This window comes from Lactuca virosa, chromosome 5, assembly GCF_052849685.1.
Source record: "Lactuca virosa cultivar CGN04683 chromosome 5, Lactuca_virosa_CGN04683_v6, whole genome shotgun sequence".
NCBI classification, from domain to species: Eukaryota; Viridiplantae; Streptophyta; class Magnoliopsida; order Asterales; family Asteraceae; genus Lactuca; species Lactuca virosa.
Window position 1 is genome coordinate 30,250,182 of NC_136430.1, and position 21,315 is coordinate 30,271,496.

A 21,315-nucleotide genomic window follows, 5' to 3' on the forward strand; every position below is an offset into this window, starting at 1 on the left:
TACTGCCTGTTTCACTCAAAATCGAAGTATCATCAATCGATGCCTCAACATGACACTGTATGAAGCAATGAATGGTCGAAAGCCAACAATCTCGTTTTTGCATGTTTTCGGATGCAAATGCTTCATCAAGAACAATCGTGATCAACTTACCAAGTTCCAACCTAAAGCTGATAAAGCCATCTTCCTTGGGTATTCCTCAAAATCGAAAGCTTACAGTGTTCTTAACCGGAGAACTCATGTTCTGGAAAAAAGCTTTGACGTTACTTTCGATGACAACTTCATTCGGAATTCTGGCCCAACTCATATTACAACTCACATTATGGAGTCTGATGCTCATCCGCCAGGATGTCCAAACCCCCAAACAATCCTTGAAGTTGACTTTGAAACTCTCTTTGGTCCTTCCGAAACCGCTCTTGATTCGGAATGTCGATCAAGGCCAACTCTCATTCCAATCTCTCCTTCGGAAGCTCCTGTTTCGCAAAACTTCTCCGGTCCGATCCCCGACCTCCCTCCATTTGATTCCGAACCATTTCAACCTTCTCAGGTTGAGGGGGAGAATGATCATCCCTATCTAGAATCAAATGTGGATGGCTTCCAAGATGCAGCTGCTGATTTCGATGACTCTAATCCTCTCAACATTGATGAAAATGAAAATTTCTTTGAGTTCCCTTCTGATGATGATGTCAATCTCTCTGGTTCAGAAGTTCAGGGGGAGCATCATCCTCACATTCAAACCATTCAGGGGGAGCAAATCAATTCCACTGTTGATATCGGATCGACGGCAGCACAAGAACTCCCACGATTACATGTTTGGACAAAGGATCATCCTGCAAACCAAGTAATCGGAAACCCCAATGCTGGTGTACAAACTCGTTTTGCTACAAGTATCCAAAATGAATGCCATTTTTCAGCATTTATATCCATGGTTGAACCCAAATCCATTAAGGACGCATTGGAGCATGCTGACTGGATTACATCCATGCAAGAAAAACTGGCAGAATTTGACCGAAATGAAGTTTGGACTCTCGTGCCTCCTCCTCAGAATCATCCCATTATCGGTACGAGATGGGTATTTCGCAACAAACTAGATGACGCAGGAGTTATTATTCGAAATAAAGCAAGATTGGTGGCAAAATGATTTACACAGATCGAAGGGCTCGACTACGATGAGACCTTTTCTCCCGTTGCACGTCTTGAATAGGGGTGTAAACGAGCCGAGCCGAGCCCGAGCCTGACCAAGCTCGAGCTCGTCTCGTTTAATTCTGAGGAAGCTAGAGCTCGAGCTCGAGCTCGATTCGAGCCTTAAAATGAACAATTTAGTGGGCTCGCGAGCCTAAACGAGCCTCTATGTATATATATATATATATATATATATATATATATATATATATATATATATATATATATATATATATATATAAATATATATATAGACACACACACATACATACATACATATATATATATATATATATATATATATATATATATATATATATATATATATATATATATATATGCTCGTTTAAGCTTGTTTAGGCTTACGAGCCCACTAATTGAAGCTCGGCTCGAGCTCGTTTAATAAACGAGCTGTAAGTCCCCAATCTGATTGTGTATCAATCAGATCCGTTTGATGGTGCGGAATCCCAATCGAACGGATGATGCCAGATCAAATGAAGAAGAAGGAGAAGAAGAATAACTTGAATCTATGATGTATTGAAGATATGAATGAAGATCCTTACAATAGATTCACTCACACTCTCTTCTTCTCTCTTGTTTCTCTCTCTAGAACACCTTGGAATACACACACTTAAGCTCCCCTCCACTCATGCATTTTCACCAATCCTCACCCCTTACACCTATATTTATAGGAAGACGGACCGTAAACCTGGTTATGGTCAGGCAGACCGTAAACAGGTTTACGGTCACAACAGACCGTAAACACCCTGACCGTAAACGAAACCGTAAACACTGAAAAATACATTTTTATAGAAAAGTAAAGTATAAACCATAATTTTGACCCAACAATCTCCCCCTTGGTTTATAGCTTTTTTTTCTTAATTGACCCAACAAACTCCCCCTAAAAAGTAGCTGGCTTTTCTTGTCAATCTTCATCGAGAGCTTGGCTTCAGTATTAATCTTCAAATTCTTCACAACTTCAAGATGAACTTGATGAATCTTCAACGAATGACTTCATCTTGAGTAGTTGGGCTTGTCTTCAAAATTTGACTCTGAACGCACATTGGGTGAGGAGGCTTCTTGTAGAGATTCTTGAAAGATGGCGCTTTCAGCTTGAGTATCTTCAGAGAGAACATATGAGAGAACAAATCTTCTAGATCACTTCAACAGGTTTATAGATAGCAGCAAATTGATTGAGGAGGCTTCAATGCAATCTGTCACATAATCTTCAAGTCAGCTGTGACATCCCCAAAATCACGGCCAGAAAAGACCGGTTTCATTTATGCTTTTAAAATAATTTCAGAGTAAATCCATTGATTTAAAAGAATTGCGGAATTTGTCCCCAAAAACATTACATGATAAAATAAGGTTTATCAAAGCATTTTTTAAAGAAATGTATTTTCATTATATATCAAAACTCGGGATGTCATGTTCCGATACAGACACAAAAGCATAAACAATAAAACATAGACCTTACACAATTATATATAACTACTGGTCTATAAACAAAAACATCTTCACAAGTTCTCCAACTTATGCTCTCGCGCCACTACCTGTAATACAAAGAAACTTAGTGGGTCAGGCTTGGGAGCCTGGTGAGCATATAGGGTTTTCAACCCACAATAAATAATTATATTTAATTTCACCAACCAACAATAACCCGATTACCCATTCCCGTTATCCTCACTTTACGTCCCTAAAACAACAACTATCACAAGGGACCTAATCTAGGATTTTCATCGGGACGGACAATACTGCAAAGGGGTTTCCTCAGCAATGAATGTCTAAAGGCAACCATGAGGGGGATAGAATACAGCAAATAAACACCCAAGTTCACCAACACCTACAAGTTATGAGCCTGCCAGCATTCCACGGGACAGTCTAGAAAGAGTCCGTGGTCGTCATCCATATTCTGTTGAATGACTAGATCACAATCACATCGAGGCCTCTCATCAGTTTATCACACATCAACTATCTACCCAAGTTCTACCCAATATTTTTGTAGATAACAACATACATATGCATTCATATGCAACTTAAAAACTGATAAGATACTCATTCAATACTCATCCCAAATAAACAGATAACATATATATACACGTATATTTATACACACGTAACACGTATTCTAAAGTAGATACTTCATATCTATGTGTTAGAAGAAAGGGAATATGCACTCACTCAAAACATGTACTTAATACATTCAAACAATACTTGTATTAAAATCGTGTTTACGAAAGAGACTATGCACTCACTTGATCAGAAGATGATCGGGCAGCACTACGACTCTAAAAGAAGTATTCTTCGGTGAAACCGGGAGATCTTCACACACCGGGCTTCTCGCGGCCAGAGCTTCATCTCGTAAACTCTTTTCTTCTCGGGATCTTCGGGCTTCAGGACTTGCTTCGGGTCTCAGGAATGATACCGGGGCTTCGGGGGGTTAAAATTGCACGTGAAACGATGTAATATGGGAGAGAGATGAGAGAATGAGCAACCAAACTCGGCAGCCCCTTCAACTCTATTTATAGGGCTGTTTTCTTGATTTTCACGTCGTGAACAGCTCTCCCACGTCGTGGGCTTGATCGTCACTGCATGCGTCATCACAGGTTACATCTGACAGGCTCTGAAAGGTCAAATCACTGATTCCACGTCGTGGACAGTACTCCCACGTCGTGGACCCTGACACAGCTTTGGGGTTCGCGCCCCGAACTTCAGAAATTCATAACTTTCGCATACGAGCTCCGTTTTCGACGTTCTTTATATCGACGCGTAGGTGAGATTATGCTCTACAACTCTCCTTTAGACTCTGTCGGCTAATTTTGATTTAATTTTTATTATATCATTATTATATTATTTTTAGTAGGTCGGGACAGGAAAACTCCGTTATAAATTCATAACTCTTTCATCTGAAGTACGTTTTTGTCTGTCTTTTTACCGTTGGACTACTATCGACGAGATCTTCGATTCTCGTTTAGATTGTTTCGACTAGAAACCACTCGATCTCATATTCGAACTTCGGGCTGCATACTGCTAAGCTGAAACTTCGAAAAATCATAACTTCCTCATACGAAGTCAGATTTAGACGTTCTTTTAATGCACGCTCTCGGTTTAACGTATTCTACGACTTTCGTTTAGATCACTAACGCTATATATCACTCTATCTAAAATTCATATTTTACGTCATTCAGCGTCGTGTCGGTTCTGTCGCGAAACGTCGACAGGTCATAACTTCTTCGTTATAACTCGGATTTCAGCATTCCTTATATATTCGGAAACCTCGTTACGACCACTACCACATCCTTTATAGATATCGGGTTTATCTAACATTTTATTTTATCGCTTATTTTTATCCTTAATTCAATTAAGCCACACTATTAAGCATAAAACATATAATACTCAAATAATACATTCTTATTATTTCAAAATGAGTTACAAAGGTTAACCTAGACTATTACATCAATATTAATGCCTAGCCCAGAAACGCGGGCGTTACAATTCTATCCACCTTAGGATGATTCTGTCCACGGAATCACACATCAACAAACAAATGCGGATAGCGACTCATCATGTCCCTCTCCGTCTCCCAGGTGAGATTTGGCCCATTCTCATGTTTCCATCGGACAAGCACTAACTCGACCATCTTGGGTCGTAACTTCTTAGTCTTTCGGTCAATGATTTCCTCTGGTTCTTCAATTAACCTCTTGTTCTCATCAATTCTCAGTTCCGAAAGTGGAATCATGTCAGGAACTTCTCCCGTGAACTTCCTAAAATAACACACATGAAAAGTGTTATGAATTCCATTCAGTTCTTCGGGTAATTCCAGCTTGTAAGCTTGGTTCCCAATCCTCTGAAGAACTTTAAACGGTCTAATAAACCTTGGAATCGGTTTTCCCCTTTTACCAAACCTTATAAGTCCCTTCCACGGCGAGACTTTAAGCAAAACCGAATCTCCAACTTCAAAAGTCATCGGTCTTCGCTTTTTGTCAGCATAGCTCTTTTAACGATCCTGAGCGGCTAACATTCTTTCCCTGATTATTTTCAACTTTTCAGCAGTCTGATGGACTATCTCCGGTCCCATAAACTGCTTTTCCCCAGCCTCAAGCCAACAAGACGGCGTACGACACTTTTGTCCGTACAAAGCTTGATAAGGTGCCATCTTAATGCTCGAGTGGAAACTATTATTGTAGGAAAATTCTACCAAAGGCAAATGTTCATCCCAGTTGCCTTGGAATTCCAGGGTACATGCTCTCAACATATCTTCAAGCGTTTGTATTGTTCGTTCGCTCTGCCCATCAGTCTGTGGATGGTAAGTTTTACTTAAACACAACTTGGTACCGAATTCCTCTTGTAGACTTTTCCAAAATCTTGAGGTGAAACGGCTGTCACGATCTGATACAATCGTTAACGGAACACCGTGAAGCCTCACAATTTCCTTCATGTAAGAATTTGCAAGCTTATCCATAGACCATTTCTCATTGGCGGCTATGAAGTGCGCACTCTTAGTGAAGCGATCAACGACCACCCAAATCATGTCGTGACCATTCTTCGTTCTGGGCAGTTTAGTGACAAAATCCATAGCAATGTCTTCCCATTTACCCATCGGCACAGGTAGAGGTTCTAAACTCCCGTATGGTTTCTGATGTTGTGCCTTCACTCTTGCACATGTCACACACTCGGCCACATACTTTGCAATATCAAGCTTCATCGTCGGCCACCAGTAGTAGGGTTTTAGGTCCTTATACATTTTAGTGCTACCAGGATGAATAGAGTACATGGTTTTTTGAGCTTCTTCCATCAGAAGATCTCTTATTCCTCCTGACTTAGGTACCCAAATACGATCTTGGAATACCTTCATTCCATGACCGTTTGTACCGAACACCAACGTTTTGCCCAAACGTTCCTCCTTCCGGTCATTCTTTTCAGAAGCTTCCTCCTGAGCTTTCTTTATACTCTCCACAATTGTCGAGACAACTTCTATTCTCAACGCTCTTGGCCTTTTTCTCTCAAGATTGACTTTCCGACTGAGAGCATCAGCGACAACATTTGCTTTACCAGGGTGGTAAAGTATCTCACTATCGTAGTCCTTAAGTAATTCTAGCCAGCGTCGCTGCCTCATATTCAATTCTTTCTGACTAAAGAGATATTTGAGACTCTTATGATCAGTGAAAAGTTTGCACTTCGTGCCATAGAGGTAATGCCTCCATATTTTTAGAGCGAAAACTACCGCTGCCAGCTCCAGATCATGAGTGGGGTAGTTCTTTTCATGCTCTTTTAGTTGTCGAGATGCATATGCTATCACCTTTTCTCTTTGGGTCAAAACACAACCCAGCCCAACACCAGACGCATCGCTATAGACAGCGAAGTCTTCAACTCCATCGGGTAAAGAAAGAATCGGTGCCTCACATAGCTTCTTCTTTAGCAACTTGAATGCTTCTTTGTGCTTATCACACCAAGCATAAGTAGCTCCTTTGTGAGTCAAAGCTGTTAGTGGAGTAGCGATCGAAGAAAAGCCTTGGATAAACCTTCGGTAATACCCAACTAATCCCAAAAAGCTTCGGATCTCCGTGGGACTTTTCGGATGTTCCCACTTCGTCACAGCTTCAATCTTTGCTGGATCAACCATTATCCCTTCTTGGTTGACCACGTGACCCAAGAATTGGACTTCTCGAATCCAAAAATCACACTTGGAGAACTTAGAATACAACTTCTCCTTCTTCAAGACTCCAACACTTCTCGCAAGTGTCTGCCATGCTCCTTGTGGCTCTTCGAGTGAATTAGAATGTCATCTATGAACACTATCACAGATTTATCAAGGAACGGATTACAAACCCTGTTCATTAAATCCATGAATGCTGCGGGAGCATTGATCAGTCCAAACGACATAACCAAAAACTCGTAATGCCCATATCGTGTTCTGAATGCAGTTTTCTCTACATCCTGCTCTTTCACATTCAGTTGATGATATCCTGACCTCAGATCAATCTTCGAAAAATAGCTTGAACCTTGAAGCTGATCGAACAGGTCATCAATCCTTGGCAATGGATATCTATTCTTTATCGTTGCTTTATTCAGCTCTCTGTAATCAATGCACATTCTCATACTCCCGTCCTTCTTCTTTACAAATAACACCGGAGCTCCCCAGGGTGATGAACTAGGTCTTATGAAACCTTTGTCCAATAACTCCTGAAGTTGCATCATCAGCTCCTTCATCTCCGTTGGTGCTAGTCGGTAAGGTGCTTTTGCTATTGGCGTCGTCCCTGGTAACAAGTCTATTCTGAACTCCACTTGTCTATCAGGCGGTAATCCAGGAAAATCTTCGGGAAATACTTCCGGATAACCACACACCACAGGAATGCTCTGCATCTCCTTTTTCTCCTTCTTTGCATCAATCACGAATACCTAATATGATGTACATCCTTTGGCCAAACACTTTCTGGCTTTCATTAGTGAAATGATCCCAGAATTCACTCTGCGTTTGTCCCCATACACCATAAATGACTCTTTCCCAGGCGTGTTTACTTTTACAATCTTCTTCTTACACAATATTTCGGCATCATTGGCGCTAAGCCAATATATTCCCAGCACGATGTCGAAACCATTTAACTCAATAGGCAATAATTCCTCGTGGAACTTATTCCCATTCAAATCAATTAAGACGTTTTTCATACGATGGCTAACAGGTATAAACTTGCCACAAGCAACTTCGACTAATAAAGCATTATCTAGTCTATCAACCGGCAAAGCTAGTTTTCTACCAAATTCATGCGATATAAAGGAGTAGTTGGCTCCAGAATCAAATAAAATTTGGGCAGGCAAATTGTTTACGAGAAAGGTACCTGAAGCGACATCAGCTTCTTCTTTATCAGCTTCCAGTCTCATCTGGAAAGCTCTTGCTTTAGGCTTTGGGAGAATATTGGGTTTTGTTGGCTCCTTCTTTCTCAGACAGTCTTTCAAAATGTGCCCCTCTTCATTACACCCAAAGCACACTCTCTTGTTGGACGTACACTCATTGGCATAATGCCCCGTCTTTCCACACTTGTAGCAGGTCATATCCTCGCTACATTTCCCAGAGTGCTTTTTCTTGCACTTCTCACACCATTTCAATTCGCCTCCTTTTCCTCCTCCAAACTTTTTCGAATCAGACTTCGAAAATTTGCTTTTCTTGCTGGAACCTGAAGTTCCTTCAAACTTTCTCTTTTCACCAACTTCAACTTTGCTGGAGGTTCTTCCCTTGATCATGTCCTCAACAGACTTGGCAGTCCAAATAGCTGCCTCCAGAGTAAGTGTCTGACGTACTGGCACCGCGTACTCCCATGGGAGCCCCTTTGCGTACCGGTCAACCTTTGTCAGTTCATCTGGGACGATGCGTAAAGCAAACTCCATTTTGTCAGTAAAGGCATTGGTGTAATCGTCGACTGACATGCTACCTTTTGTCAAGGTCAGAAACTTGTTCTCCAACTCCAGTAGATTTTGGGCCGAGCAGAACTTGCGCTTAAATTACACTAAGAACTCTGCCCAAGTCAGTTGCAATGGTTCTTTAGGGCTTAGGGTCTTCCCCAGAGTGTTCCACCAACGAACTGCGCCACTTCTGAACTGACGTACTGCGAAAGTGGTCTACAACTTGCCTCTGCAGCCACACGTCATGAAGGCTAGCTCCATTTCTGAGATCCAATCCATGACTCCAATCGGATCTTCCTTTCCAGTGAAGGTCGATGGTTTGCAAGTCAAGAAATCTTTGTACTTGCATCCAAGTCCATCAATTCCTCTTTCCTGGTTGACTTGCCTAGCAATCGGTTGGTCGGCTTGACCAATCACCCTACTGCAGTTTCCTCCATCCGACGGACCTCCGTTCACTTCGGGCTCTTCAACTTGTATTGAAGGTTCTTCACGATTCTGTTGAAGCAGACGTCTAGTTTCTTCCATCTGACGATCGAACATTGTCTGAATCATCAATTGTACACCAGCAATTGTCATTGGCTTAGGTGCTGCTGCTACAACATGTATTTGCTCTATTACAGGTGGTTGATTCCTGTTTTCGTTCATGTTTCCAACTCCGATTCTTGTTCTTGCCATTGTTGATCTATACACCGAATAAGGTGAATTTAGATCCTTATTCACGATAGATAATTAAATTATCCATATCATTCCGAAACGTTTACATGCTAGTTCTAAATCCGTCATCATACGCTTAGAATCCTAAACACATAAGGTCTCCAGATCCGGTTGGCAACAAACCATAGATCCGAACAAATAATATCATATATGGCAAACATATAACATTTAGCACATAAAAGCATTTTAGGCAACTTTCCTAAAATAAACGAGTGCTTGTGTCTAAATATAACAGACACACATCTCACAATCTTCACTTAGCATTCTAAGTTTAAGTCTAGAAATCCTACAAATTCCTAGTTCGCTTAAACTAATGCTATGATACCAACTGTGACATCCCCAAAATCACGGCTAGAAAAAACCGGTTTCATTTATGCTTTTAAAATAATTTCAGAGTAAATTCATTGATTTAAAAGAGTTGCGGAATTTGTCCCCAAAAACATTACATGATAAAATAAGGTTTATCAAAGCATTTCTTAAAGAAATGTATTTTCATTATATATCAAAACTCGGGATGTCATGTTCCGATACAGACACAAAAGCATAAACAATAAAACATAGACCTTACACAGTTATATATAACTACTGGTCTATAAACAAAAACATCTTCACAAGTTCTCCAACTTATGCTCTCGCGCCACTACCTCTAATACAAAGAAACTGAGTGGGTCAGGCTTGGGAGCCTGGTGAGCATATAGGGGTTTCAACCCACAATAAATAATTATATTTAATTTCACCAACCAAAAATAACCCGATTACCCATTCCCGTTATCCTCACTTTACGTCTCTAAAACAACAACTATCACAAGGGACCTAATCTAGGATTTTCATTGGGACGGACAATACTGCAAAGGGGTTTCCTCAGCAATGAATGTCCTAAGGCAACCATGAGGGGGATAGAATACAGAAAATGAACACCCAAGTTCACCAACACCTACAGGTTATGAGCCTGCCAGCATTCCACAGGACAGTCTAGAATGAGTCCGTGGTCGTCATCCATATTCTGCTGAATGACTAGATCACAATCACATCGAGGCCTCTCATCAGTTTATCACACATCAACTATCTACCCAAGTTCTACCCAACATTTTTGTAGATAACAACATACAAATGCATTCATATGCAACTTAAAACCTGATAAGATACTCATTCAATACTCATGCCAAATAAACAGATAACATATATATACACGTATATTTATACACACGTAACACGTATTCTAAAGTAGATACTTCATATCTATGTGTTAGAAGAAAGGGAATATACACTCAGTCAAAACATATACTTAATACATTCAAACAATACTTGTATTAAAATCGTGTTTAAGAAAGAGACTATGCACTCACTTGATCAGAAGATGATCGGGCAGCACTACGGCTCTAAAAGTATTATTCTTCGGTGAAACCGGGAGATCTTCACACATCGAGCTTCTCGTAGGCAGAGCTTCGGCTCGGAAACTCTTTTCTTCTCGGGATCTTCGGGCTTCGGGACTTGCTTCGGGTCTTGGGAATGATACCGGGGCTTCGAGGGGTTAAAATTGCACGTAAGGCGATGTAATATGGGAGAGAGATGAGAGAATGAGCAACCAAACTCGGCTGCCCCTTCAACTCGATTTATAGGGCTGTTTTCTCGATTTTCACGTCGTGAACAGTTCTCCCACGTCGTGGGCTTGATCGTCACTGCATGCGTCATCACAGGTTGTGTCTGACAGGCTCTGAAAGGTCAAATCACTGATTCCACGTCGTGGACAGTACTCCCACGTCGTGGACCCTGACACAACTTTGGGGTTCGCGCCCCAAGCTTCAGAAATTCTTAACTTTCGCATACGAGCTCCGTTTTCGACGTTCTTTATATAGACGCGTAGGTGAGATTATGCTCTACAACTCTCGTTTAGACTCCGTCGGCTAATTTTGACTTAATTTTTATTATATTTTTATTATATTATTTTTAGTAGGGCGGGACAGGAAAACTCTGTTATAAATTCATAACTCCTTCATCTGAAGTCCGTTTTCGTCTGTCTTTTTACTGTTGGACTACTATCGACGAGATCTTCGATTCTTGTTTAGATTGTTTCGGCTAGAAACCACTCGTTCTCATATTCGAACTTCGGGCTGCATACTGCTAAGCTGAAACTTCGAAAAATCATAACTTCCTCATACGAAGTCAGATTTAGACATTCTTTTTATGCACGCTCTCGGTTTAACGTATTCTACGACTCTCGTTTAGATCACTAAGGCTATATATCGCTCTATCTCAAATTCATATTTTACGTCATTCAGCGTCGTGCCGGTTCTGTCGCGAAACTTCGACAGGTCATAACTTCTTCGTTATAACTCGGATTTCAACATTCTTTATATATTCGGAAACCTCGTCACGACCACTACCACATCCTTTATAGATATCGGGTTTATCTAGCATTTTATTTTATCGCTTATTTTTATCCTTAATTCAATTAAGCCACACAATTAAGCATAAAACACATAATACTCAAAGAATACATTCTTATTATTTCAAAATGAGTTACAAAGGTTAACCTAGACTATTACATAAATATTAATGCCTAGCGCAGAAACACGGGCATTACAAGTCAGCTTCACCTTGCTTCTGGGGTTGAAGGATTGAATGTTGAAAGAATAATCTTCATTTCTTGCTCCTTTGAATGAGAATTCTTCGATGCTCACGGATGAAGCTTCGGCTCAGAAATCTCGATACAGACTCCATGAGTCTCATCTACATCCCAATTCATTTTTCAATATAAAACAAAACTAAAAGAAAACTTTAGCACACAATATTTTTGGGTTTTTCATATTTTCTGAAAAAATAAAACAGAAACAAAAATATTTTTGGATTTTCTGATTTTTCTGAACAAGAAATAACACTATTTTTGGATTTTTTTTAATTTTTGTTTGATTTTTGAAGATTTTTTTTTAATTCTCCCCCTAAATTTGTGCATAGAGAAAAACTATGAACAAATTTAACAAAAACAAAAATATTTGGGATCAAAGTTGTGAGACAGCCTGAACTTGTTTATCAGTACCTTCACTTTTATGAATAGATCTGGTCAATTGTCGGTATTGTGGTCCACTTAAACACGAAGAATATTGACAAACTTTTCTAAATAAACCATTTAGCTGACGACGACCACGGGTATTGTTGTCCACTTAAATTAAGCAGCAAGATCTACAGACAACCTCTAAATGATTCAATTTTAGTTGCACTAGAACGTGTTCCCCACTTCCCGATATACCCTGGTTATCATGAACTTCTAAGGACTCCTTACTTTAGGTAAGTAAACAATTATTAAGTAGGAAGTTAGATTTAGAAATAGGTGTATATGTTGTGTCCCAGGTCGGATATCTTTCAATCACGCAGAGGGGACAACATATGGCTAACTAGGATAAAGGGATTGAGAGGTAGAATATTGCATATGTTGTGTCCCAGGTCGGATCTTCCGATCACGCAGAGGGGACATCATATAGCTAACAGATAGAAATAGTTTCATAGATAAGAAGGTGTGTAGAAATAGAGTTGCATATGTTGCATTCCAGGTCGGATCTTCCAATCACGCAGAGGAAGCAACATATGACTAACAGATAGAAAGCAAGAAAATAATTTCCTACATACCTACTTTATCAGAACCCCCCAGTCACCCTATCAGAACAAGAATTAAGGACATAAGTCCGTACATCAAGGAAAATTCGAACCACTGTTCTAGATGCGTATTAATTTAGTGTATCCCGTAGGTTCCCGTGTTTATCTCACTGCTCAATCTACCCGAGCGTCGTATGGTCAGTCCAAACAATTCTATCCAAATCCACACTGTCAAATCCTTCGTGCCTACCAGCACATTGAACACAGAGTCTAGACAATTCAGATTCAGTCCCTTACACATGTTTTAGACTGCCAGTTATCACTTTATCTTTATATCACTTCCCAAAACAAAACTAATGAAAAACTATAAGAAAATAAAGAAAATTGTCTTTAAAATGAATCAATGAAAGATAAACTCAGGAGTATAAAGAGCAAAACGCAAACCCTGATTCACCGATTGAATTTGCATCCAGAAGGTGTGAGAACAACACGCATAATCTCAGAACAGATCCGAAAATTCTTCATGTCATTAAGCACTAACCCCGTTTGTGATCTCTTCCTTTCCTCCTTTCCCTCAAAGGACACATACTCTCAAACAAAGGTCTGAATGTTGTACAGTTGAGAGATGTCCCCTATCATGTGCCTGGAACAGCCACTACCAACAAACCGAAATATGATGATATGCCTCCATAGCTGCTCCGACACAGAGCGGTATCAGTTGGTCTTTGGAACCCAGTTCATGTTGAAACTGGGTCGACCTTTGTCATCTTTGCAAGGAACATTCTCCCACGACATGTCCTGTTTATCACAAACAGAAGATGTAGAAATATTAGAGTCATTAGGTGATTTGGGAGATTGAACCTTTGGAACCCATTTGTAGTTGGGTTTGACCCATTTCTTTTTTCTACCCGATGGGTGGCTCGGTACTTGCTTTTGATCTTGATGTCGGCCGTTGAGATGACTTTGACCTAACCGGTCTTTGTTTCACTGGACCATCTCTTGGATTGGGCTTCTTGGCCGACATTCCCTTCTTGCCCTTGGGATTCGGATTCTTGGCCTTGTGGGTTTGATTCTTGGCCTTCTGCGCGTTCCAGTCACCATTGTCTGAACGTGACCTTGAGGGGTTTCTTTTGGAGTATCTCCCTCTTGGTGCGTTCTGCCACCTTTGTGCATAGTAGGGAATGTATGCGCGATTAGGATAATTTCTGGCAATGTGTCCAGGTGTTCCACAGTGAAAACATGTCTTTTTGTTCACTGTGAAGTTGTTTCTTCCTGCCCCTGGTGGCATATCCTTGCCTTGTTTCTGGTTGTTCCTACGAGCAGAATTACAGTAGGCACTCTGTTTAGCGTGAATTGGTGGCATGTATTTACCAAAAGCAGTTTGATCTGAAGTAACTGAGTTAGAAGTAACAGATTCAGAGTTTAAGGAGACATTGGTTTGTTCAGTAGTGTTCTCCTTGTTCTCATCTTCCGCTACTTTACCTGCACAGGAAGTAGAAACATCAGTATTCTTCACCTCAACACCCTCAGTTGGCTGTTCAGCAGCTGGTTTACCGTATACCATAAATGGTTCTCGGTCAATCTCTTCCTGAGTCAAAGGTTTGGCAGTGTAGTTATGATTGAAGGGAGGAGGGACACCCTCATAACCTAGACCCTTTTGCTGGTTTTCCTTAAATTTCATACTATGTTCCATCATGGACACAACTACGTCACTTGATACATCGAATTTCTTAAATGTAAATTCAACATCAATATATATAGCTTTCAATGCATCAAGTTCGGCAGTTACAACAGCAAGTTTTTTCTTAATGTGATCGTAATTTTCACACTTGTTGCTGTAATCTTCTTCCAGTTTTCGGAAATCCTTGGTTTTCGTCTCTAATTGAGCTTTCAGAGGTTTCTGACCTTTCCTAAGGGTATAGCCTTCGTATTTGAGGTCCTCATTTTCTCTTTTTAATAAATCGATTTGATCTCGGAGAAATTTAATATTAGTTTCACAAGATGGAGTACATGAAACTTCATTGACCGGGATGTTTGAGGAACTCATATATTTTTTTTAAATTAAAAATCTTAAAAAAAAACTTTAATCAAAAGGCTAGATTACGGTTGAAAAACTTTTGACCGTAAACACAGTTTACGGTCGAAAATACAGTTGTGAATACGGTTGAGAATGCGGTTGAGAATGCAGTTGGAGTTTACGGTTGATGAAGATTGTCTGTATACGGTTTCTGAAGATCGGATGTATACGGTTTCTAAAGATCTTGAGATTACGGTTGAAGTAGAGTGCACGGTTGTAACTAATTTGACCGTAAACACCCGGATTTCGACGAAAACACACCGTACACCGAACCGTACACGTGCGAGATTGACCATAAACCGAAGACCGCAAACCGAGGCCGTAAACTCCAAGGACCGTAAACCTCGGACCGTAAACTCTGCTTCAGATGCAAAGAGAAACGACGTTTTTCACCAGTTTTGCTCCAAAAGTCGATCAAAAACTCGTTTTTTATCAAAAACACAAAGAACAAACCCCCCCTTATTTTGCCAAGATCTATCCAAAAACGCAAAAATCCTTCCAAAATAAGATCAAATAAGCTCCAGATCTGACAAAATTGATTGATACAACCAAGCTCTAATACTAATTGTAAGTCCCCAATCTGATTGTGTATCAATTAGATCCGTCTGATGGTGCGGAATCCCAATCAAACGGATGATGCCAGATCAAATGAAGAAGAAGGAGAAGAAAAATAACTTGAATCTATGATGTATAGAAGATATGAATGAAGATCCTTACAATAGATTCACACACACTCTCTTCTTCTCTCTTATTTCTCTCTCTAGAACACCTTGGAATACACACACTAAAGCTCCCCTCCACTCATGCATTTTCACCAATCCTCGCCCCTTACACCTATATTTATAGGAAGACGGACCGTAAACCTAATTACGGTCAGGCAGACTGTAAACAGGTTTACGGTCACAACAGACCGTAAACACCCTGACTGTAAACGAAACCGTAAACACTGAAAAATACATTTTCTTAGAAAAGTAAAGTATAAACCATAATTTTGACCCAACACGAGCCTCATATTTAGGCTCGAGCTTGGCTCAGGCTCCTTTAACTCGATCTTAAATCGAGCTTTTAACGAGTCGATCCCTAGTAGCTCGCAAGTAGCTCGGCTCACTTACACCCCTAGTCTTGAAGCTATCAGAATCTTTCTTGCTTATGTTGCTCATAAAGGCTTCAAAGTTTACCAAATGGATGTTAAGAGTGCTTTTCTTAATGGTGAACTTGACACTGAAGTGTAACTTAAACATCCCCCCGGATTTGTTAATCTCTCCTTTCCGAACTACTGTTACAAACTCCGGAAGGCTGTTTACGGATTCAAGCAGGCTCCTCGGGCATGATACGAGACCCTCACTGATTTTCTCAAATGCTCCAGTTTTCAAAGAGGAATTCTAGACCCTACCCTATTCTGAAGATCAAACGGAAAGCATCTCATGCTGGTGCAAATTTATGTGGACAACATCATTTTTGGATCTACGGATTCATCTATGGTTGCCGACTTTGCTAAACTTATGGTCAATCGATTCCAAGTGAGCATTAATCAGGAGTTAAGCTTCTTTCTTGGCCTTCAAGTCAAACAGACTAACAGAGGAATCTTCATTCACCAAGAGAAGTACATTTCGGAACTCCTCAAGAAGTACTCAATGGACACATGTGCCTCAGCCAAGGTACCAATGGGCTTAGGACACAAGATCTTTGCCGACCCTTCAGGTGTTCCTGTTGATGAAAAGAAATATCGTGGAATGATTGGATCCCTACTCTATCTCACAACAAGTCATCCTGATATAATGTTTTCCACATGCTTATGTGCCAGAGTTCAAGTCAACCCAAAGATGTCTCATCTCTTGGCTATGAAACAAATTTTCCGATACCTCAAAGGTACAAAGAGTCTCGGAATCTGGTTCCCAGCAAACAAGAGCTTTCTACTTCAAGCCTATTCAGATTCAAACTATGGTGGTCTTCAACTCGATAGAAAAATCACTTCAGGCGGCTGTCAATTCTTAGGTGGTCGTTTGGTCAGTTGGTCATCCAAGAAACAGAACTGCATTGCACTCTCTATAGTCGAAGTCGAATACATTGCTGCTGCCGGCTGTACATCTCAGGTTCTGTGGATGAAATCTCAACTCTTGGATTATGGTTACCACTTTCAACGCATTCCTATATATTGTGACTCTCAAAGTTCCATTGCGATTTTCCACAATCCAATTCACCACTGAATGACTAAGCACATTGATATAAGGTACCATTTCATAAAAGATCATGTACTAAATGGGAACATAGAACTCATTTTTGCTCCATCTGACGATGAGATTGCTGATGTCTTTACCAAGGCATTAGACGAAACCAAATTCAACGGTTTTCTGAACAATATGGGTATGATGATACCAGATCCTCAGCTCTTTCAAGATACTTGCTCTCTTTTATAGACGTACTCGAAAGAAAATTAGTTCTGATCTAAATTTTTGATCTCGGAACTACTTTCCCTCTGAACACATAGGATCGTTTTACTTGTCTTTATTTCTGACCATCACTTGAGTTTTAAGCTGTACAGTTCGTCCTGATTGTTTGCTATTTAAAGTCCACATTGTCATAGTTCTCAAATTTTCATCTCCGAATATACTTCATAATGGCATCACGGAATTCCACTCCGGAAAGGTATTACATTCTGCACTCCGGAATTTCAAAATCTACTCCGGAATTTCAAATTTCACTCCGGAAGGTTTCTCATATCTGACCCTGGAATGTTTTACAAATCTTGCTCCGGAATCTTACGTAAAATCTCACTCCGGAATCCTTTCCAAAATCATGTTCCGGAAACTTTTTCAAATTCAGTCCAGAAATTCGTAAAAATCACTATTTCGGAATTTCTGCTCCGGAATCACGAACCTTTTCAAAATCAAACTAAATTTATGTTCTGGAATCACACATCTTTTCCTAAATGACATTAAATTTTTGATTCCCGAATCGACACTCTCTCCGGATTATTTCTTATTCCGGACCTCATTTCAAAACAAGCATGTTCTGGAACACAACTCTTTGTCCTCTGGATCATATTCTGTCCGGAACCGCTCATCCGGAATTCCAAAGGATAATAAGGTGAAACATTTTTTGTTTCAATGGTTACTTTTCCTGAAGATCCTATCCTATCTTCCTTGATTTTCGTGACACGATTGCACGCCGCCATAAAGTAGCCATCGAATCGCCGGTTTGGGATTTCTAGTTTTAGCCACAAACAAACCTCACCTTTCACCTCCCAGGTCAACTCAGCCCCCTAAGCCTCTTTATCATTTAATGCGACCCGTTTCTCGTTCTGATCCTCATCATTACCCTACTAAACCGACCCACTTCCCTTACATATAAATACCAATCAAAACCCCGTTTTACCTCTTTATGCGCCCAATACTTCTAAAACCCTTGATTTCTCTCTGTGTTCTTCGTGTTCTTCAAGCATTCATCTTCCTGCAACAATGGCTTCTCCTCCTTCATCACCAAAAACTGCTCCAGCCGCTTCCACTCCCAAGAAATCCATTGCCAAGAAGAAACGATCAAAGGGTTCATCTTCATCAACCTCCTCTGAACCATTTCTAAGGGACACGACGCAACTGTTTTCCTTCAATCCTGAAGATTACGATGAATCGATTCGTGTTATGGTGGAGTTCATCGCAAATCATCTCATCTCCATCCCTCTCACTAAAGTTCCCGAGCCACGCCTTCCACTTCATCATCTTTACAGTGCATTCACCACAATCAAGGAAGTCGACGGAGCATTGGAGACACAAATCATTGGAGATCGAATCGTTCCCATCTACAAATCAACCTTTCTCAAGGCCATCTATGTTAAACCGAATCCCAAAGGATTCACAGTCCAAGAACCAACCACTGAAGAGTTTCAGACCTTTCTGAATCACATTGGCTACAATCAAGATTATAGAGCCAAAGACTTCAAGAAAACAGTCGTCTCATGACTTTGGACTGTGCTAATGCACTTCATCATTCGCGGTTTATCGGGTAAACACGGCGGAACTGATACACTTAGCAAGGACTGGCTTCATGTTGTCTACAACATCTACTCCGGACGTGACAACACGGTTGATCTTCCGGAGGTCCTATGGCAAGATTTCTGCAAGTTTGCCATCAAGAGGAAGGATAACGAAATTTCGAGCCCTAGATTTTGGGAACTGATTATTCAACAACTCTTCAACGAGCTTTCCGAACCAATTCCAGTCTCCAGTGATCCTCCGGAGGTATGTGTTTCATGAAAAGTTGTCAAGGCCTATAGAATTCCGGACCAATCCTCTTTTGGTCCGGTTAGACGACTTCCGGACCACATGTTGGCCTTTATTCCTTCCGATTCCATTTATATAAAACAACACTTAGAGACTTTGGTTGTGTTTGACCCAACACAACCTGGCCCGGTCTCAGTTGAGCCCACTACGAAAGAGGCCAATCCTACCACATCCGGACCAAAGGTTAAGAAATTTACCAAACGAAAGAGTTCTCCCACCAAGCCAAAGCCTAAAAAGAGAACCAAAGTCAGTTCTTCCTCTCTAAAGGAAGATGCTCATGACATTTAGGCTGACTCTAGCCGTCCAAACACCCCTCCTGCCCACTCATCTGAGGTACCCCTCAATGTTTCAACATCACCTGCACACACTCACGGGGAGTCTCCACATAATTGTTGGGTTTTGAGCATTCTAACACTCCTATGGTGTACATGCAACCCTATAAACCTTGGATCTATGTTTTCTCTAAAATACATGCAAATAATAATTTCCAAGGTTTACATTCTAACTAGCATGGCATGGGGAACTTGAATCATAAAATTACTATTAGAATGACATACCTTTCAGTAGTGGTTGATTGCTTGGAGTTTGAGAGGCTAGCACCAATAGTGTGGATGCCTCAAATGGAAATCACAAATCACCACAAACTTTGGAAACTCTTGAGAGAATAATGCACACTCTTGAAATCGGACACCACTCTTGTTCACAAACAACTAGTGCCAAATCAAGTGCCAAAGACTCCTTTATATAGTGTGGGGAATTAGGGTTACATCCATGTAAACCCTAATACCCATGACCCTTCCTTTCCAAGGATCCATGGGTTAAAAGCTCCATGGACTCCCATGCATGCCAAGACCATTCCAAATGAGTATTAGCCCACACTTATATAAATACAAGAGCCCATATTTAATTAGTCACCTTTTTGATCACCAAATTAATTCTAAATTATTTTATGATCAAATACTAATTAAGTAATATGATTTCATATTAATATATTATAACCTATAATATATTAACAAATCATAAACATACTATTCTCAAAAGATTATCCATACAAATTGTTCGAGGGGCCCATATATCGCTTTTAATCCTCCAAGGACTAAAAGGAACAGATAAACTTCGACTCATATGCTTGTTCTACTACTTGTTGAATTATACACAAAGGCACGTTTTATAACATCAAGTTACTGATGCGTTTTCGTGCAATCAATGTACAAGCAACTCATAGGTAACAACTCATATCTCTAGGTTTGAAGACTTATATGATATTACCGTCTCACGATCACTCGAGATTAATTCCATGAAGTGATACAAGTGAGCGTGGGTTTAATCCAATACTCAGAACTTATGAGCACTCATGAATGTTGTAGCAACCATTGCTATGGCTAAACACCTTTTGTCATCTACAAGCCCAATTCATGATAATCTTAATTTGTACCTACTTCCGATGTATGACCGACTGTGGAAGTTTGAATAACTTAGTCATTCGGAAAGAATAACCTAGTTATTATGGAAGTTAAAACATGCAAAGTGAAACACAAGAATAATTGAATCCAATATGGTCTCAGCACTTATGAATATAAATAAAACACCTTTTATTCATCACCATATTGATTTCACATTATTCTGTTTCGATTTATCAACTTAACACTTCAATTAAAACAATAGTTGTCCCATGCTCCAAGCATGTACACTATATTTTCTAAACAATAGTCATGCTATACTCCAAGTATGCAAACTATGTTTGTCTATGATCCTTACTTTGTGAAGTAGATTAATTGAACATGATTCCAATGATGCTTATTTCACAATCCCAAATCCTTACCGTAAATGTAAGAATATCAAATTCTTGTCATTTACTGTAAGCTGTTAGATTTTAAACTCATATGCATTGATCCTCTTGCAATGACTATGCCAAAAAGTCACAAAGACCCGGCAACAGACATTACAAAGTATTCTAGTGGAGATCAATTCCATGGAAACGAAGTCTCACATTCAAAGTACATTCCTTTGAATATCCTTCTTGCATAAAAGTTTCTAACTTTCTCATAGATTGTAACGTCCCAATTTTCAAGTCCAAAA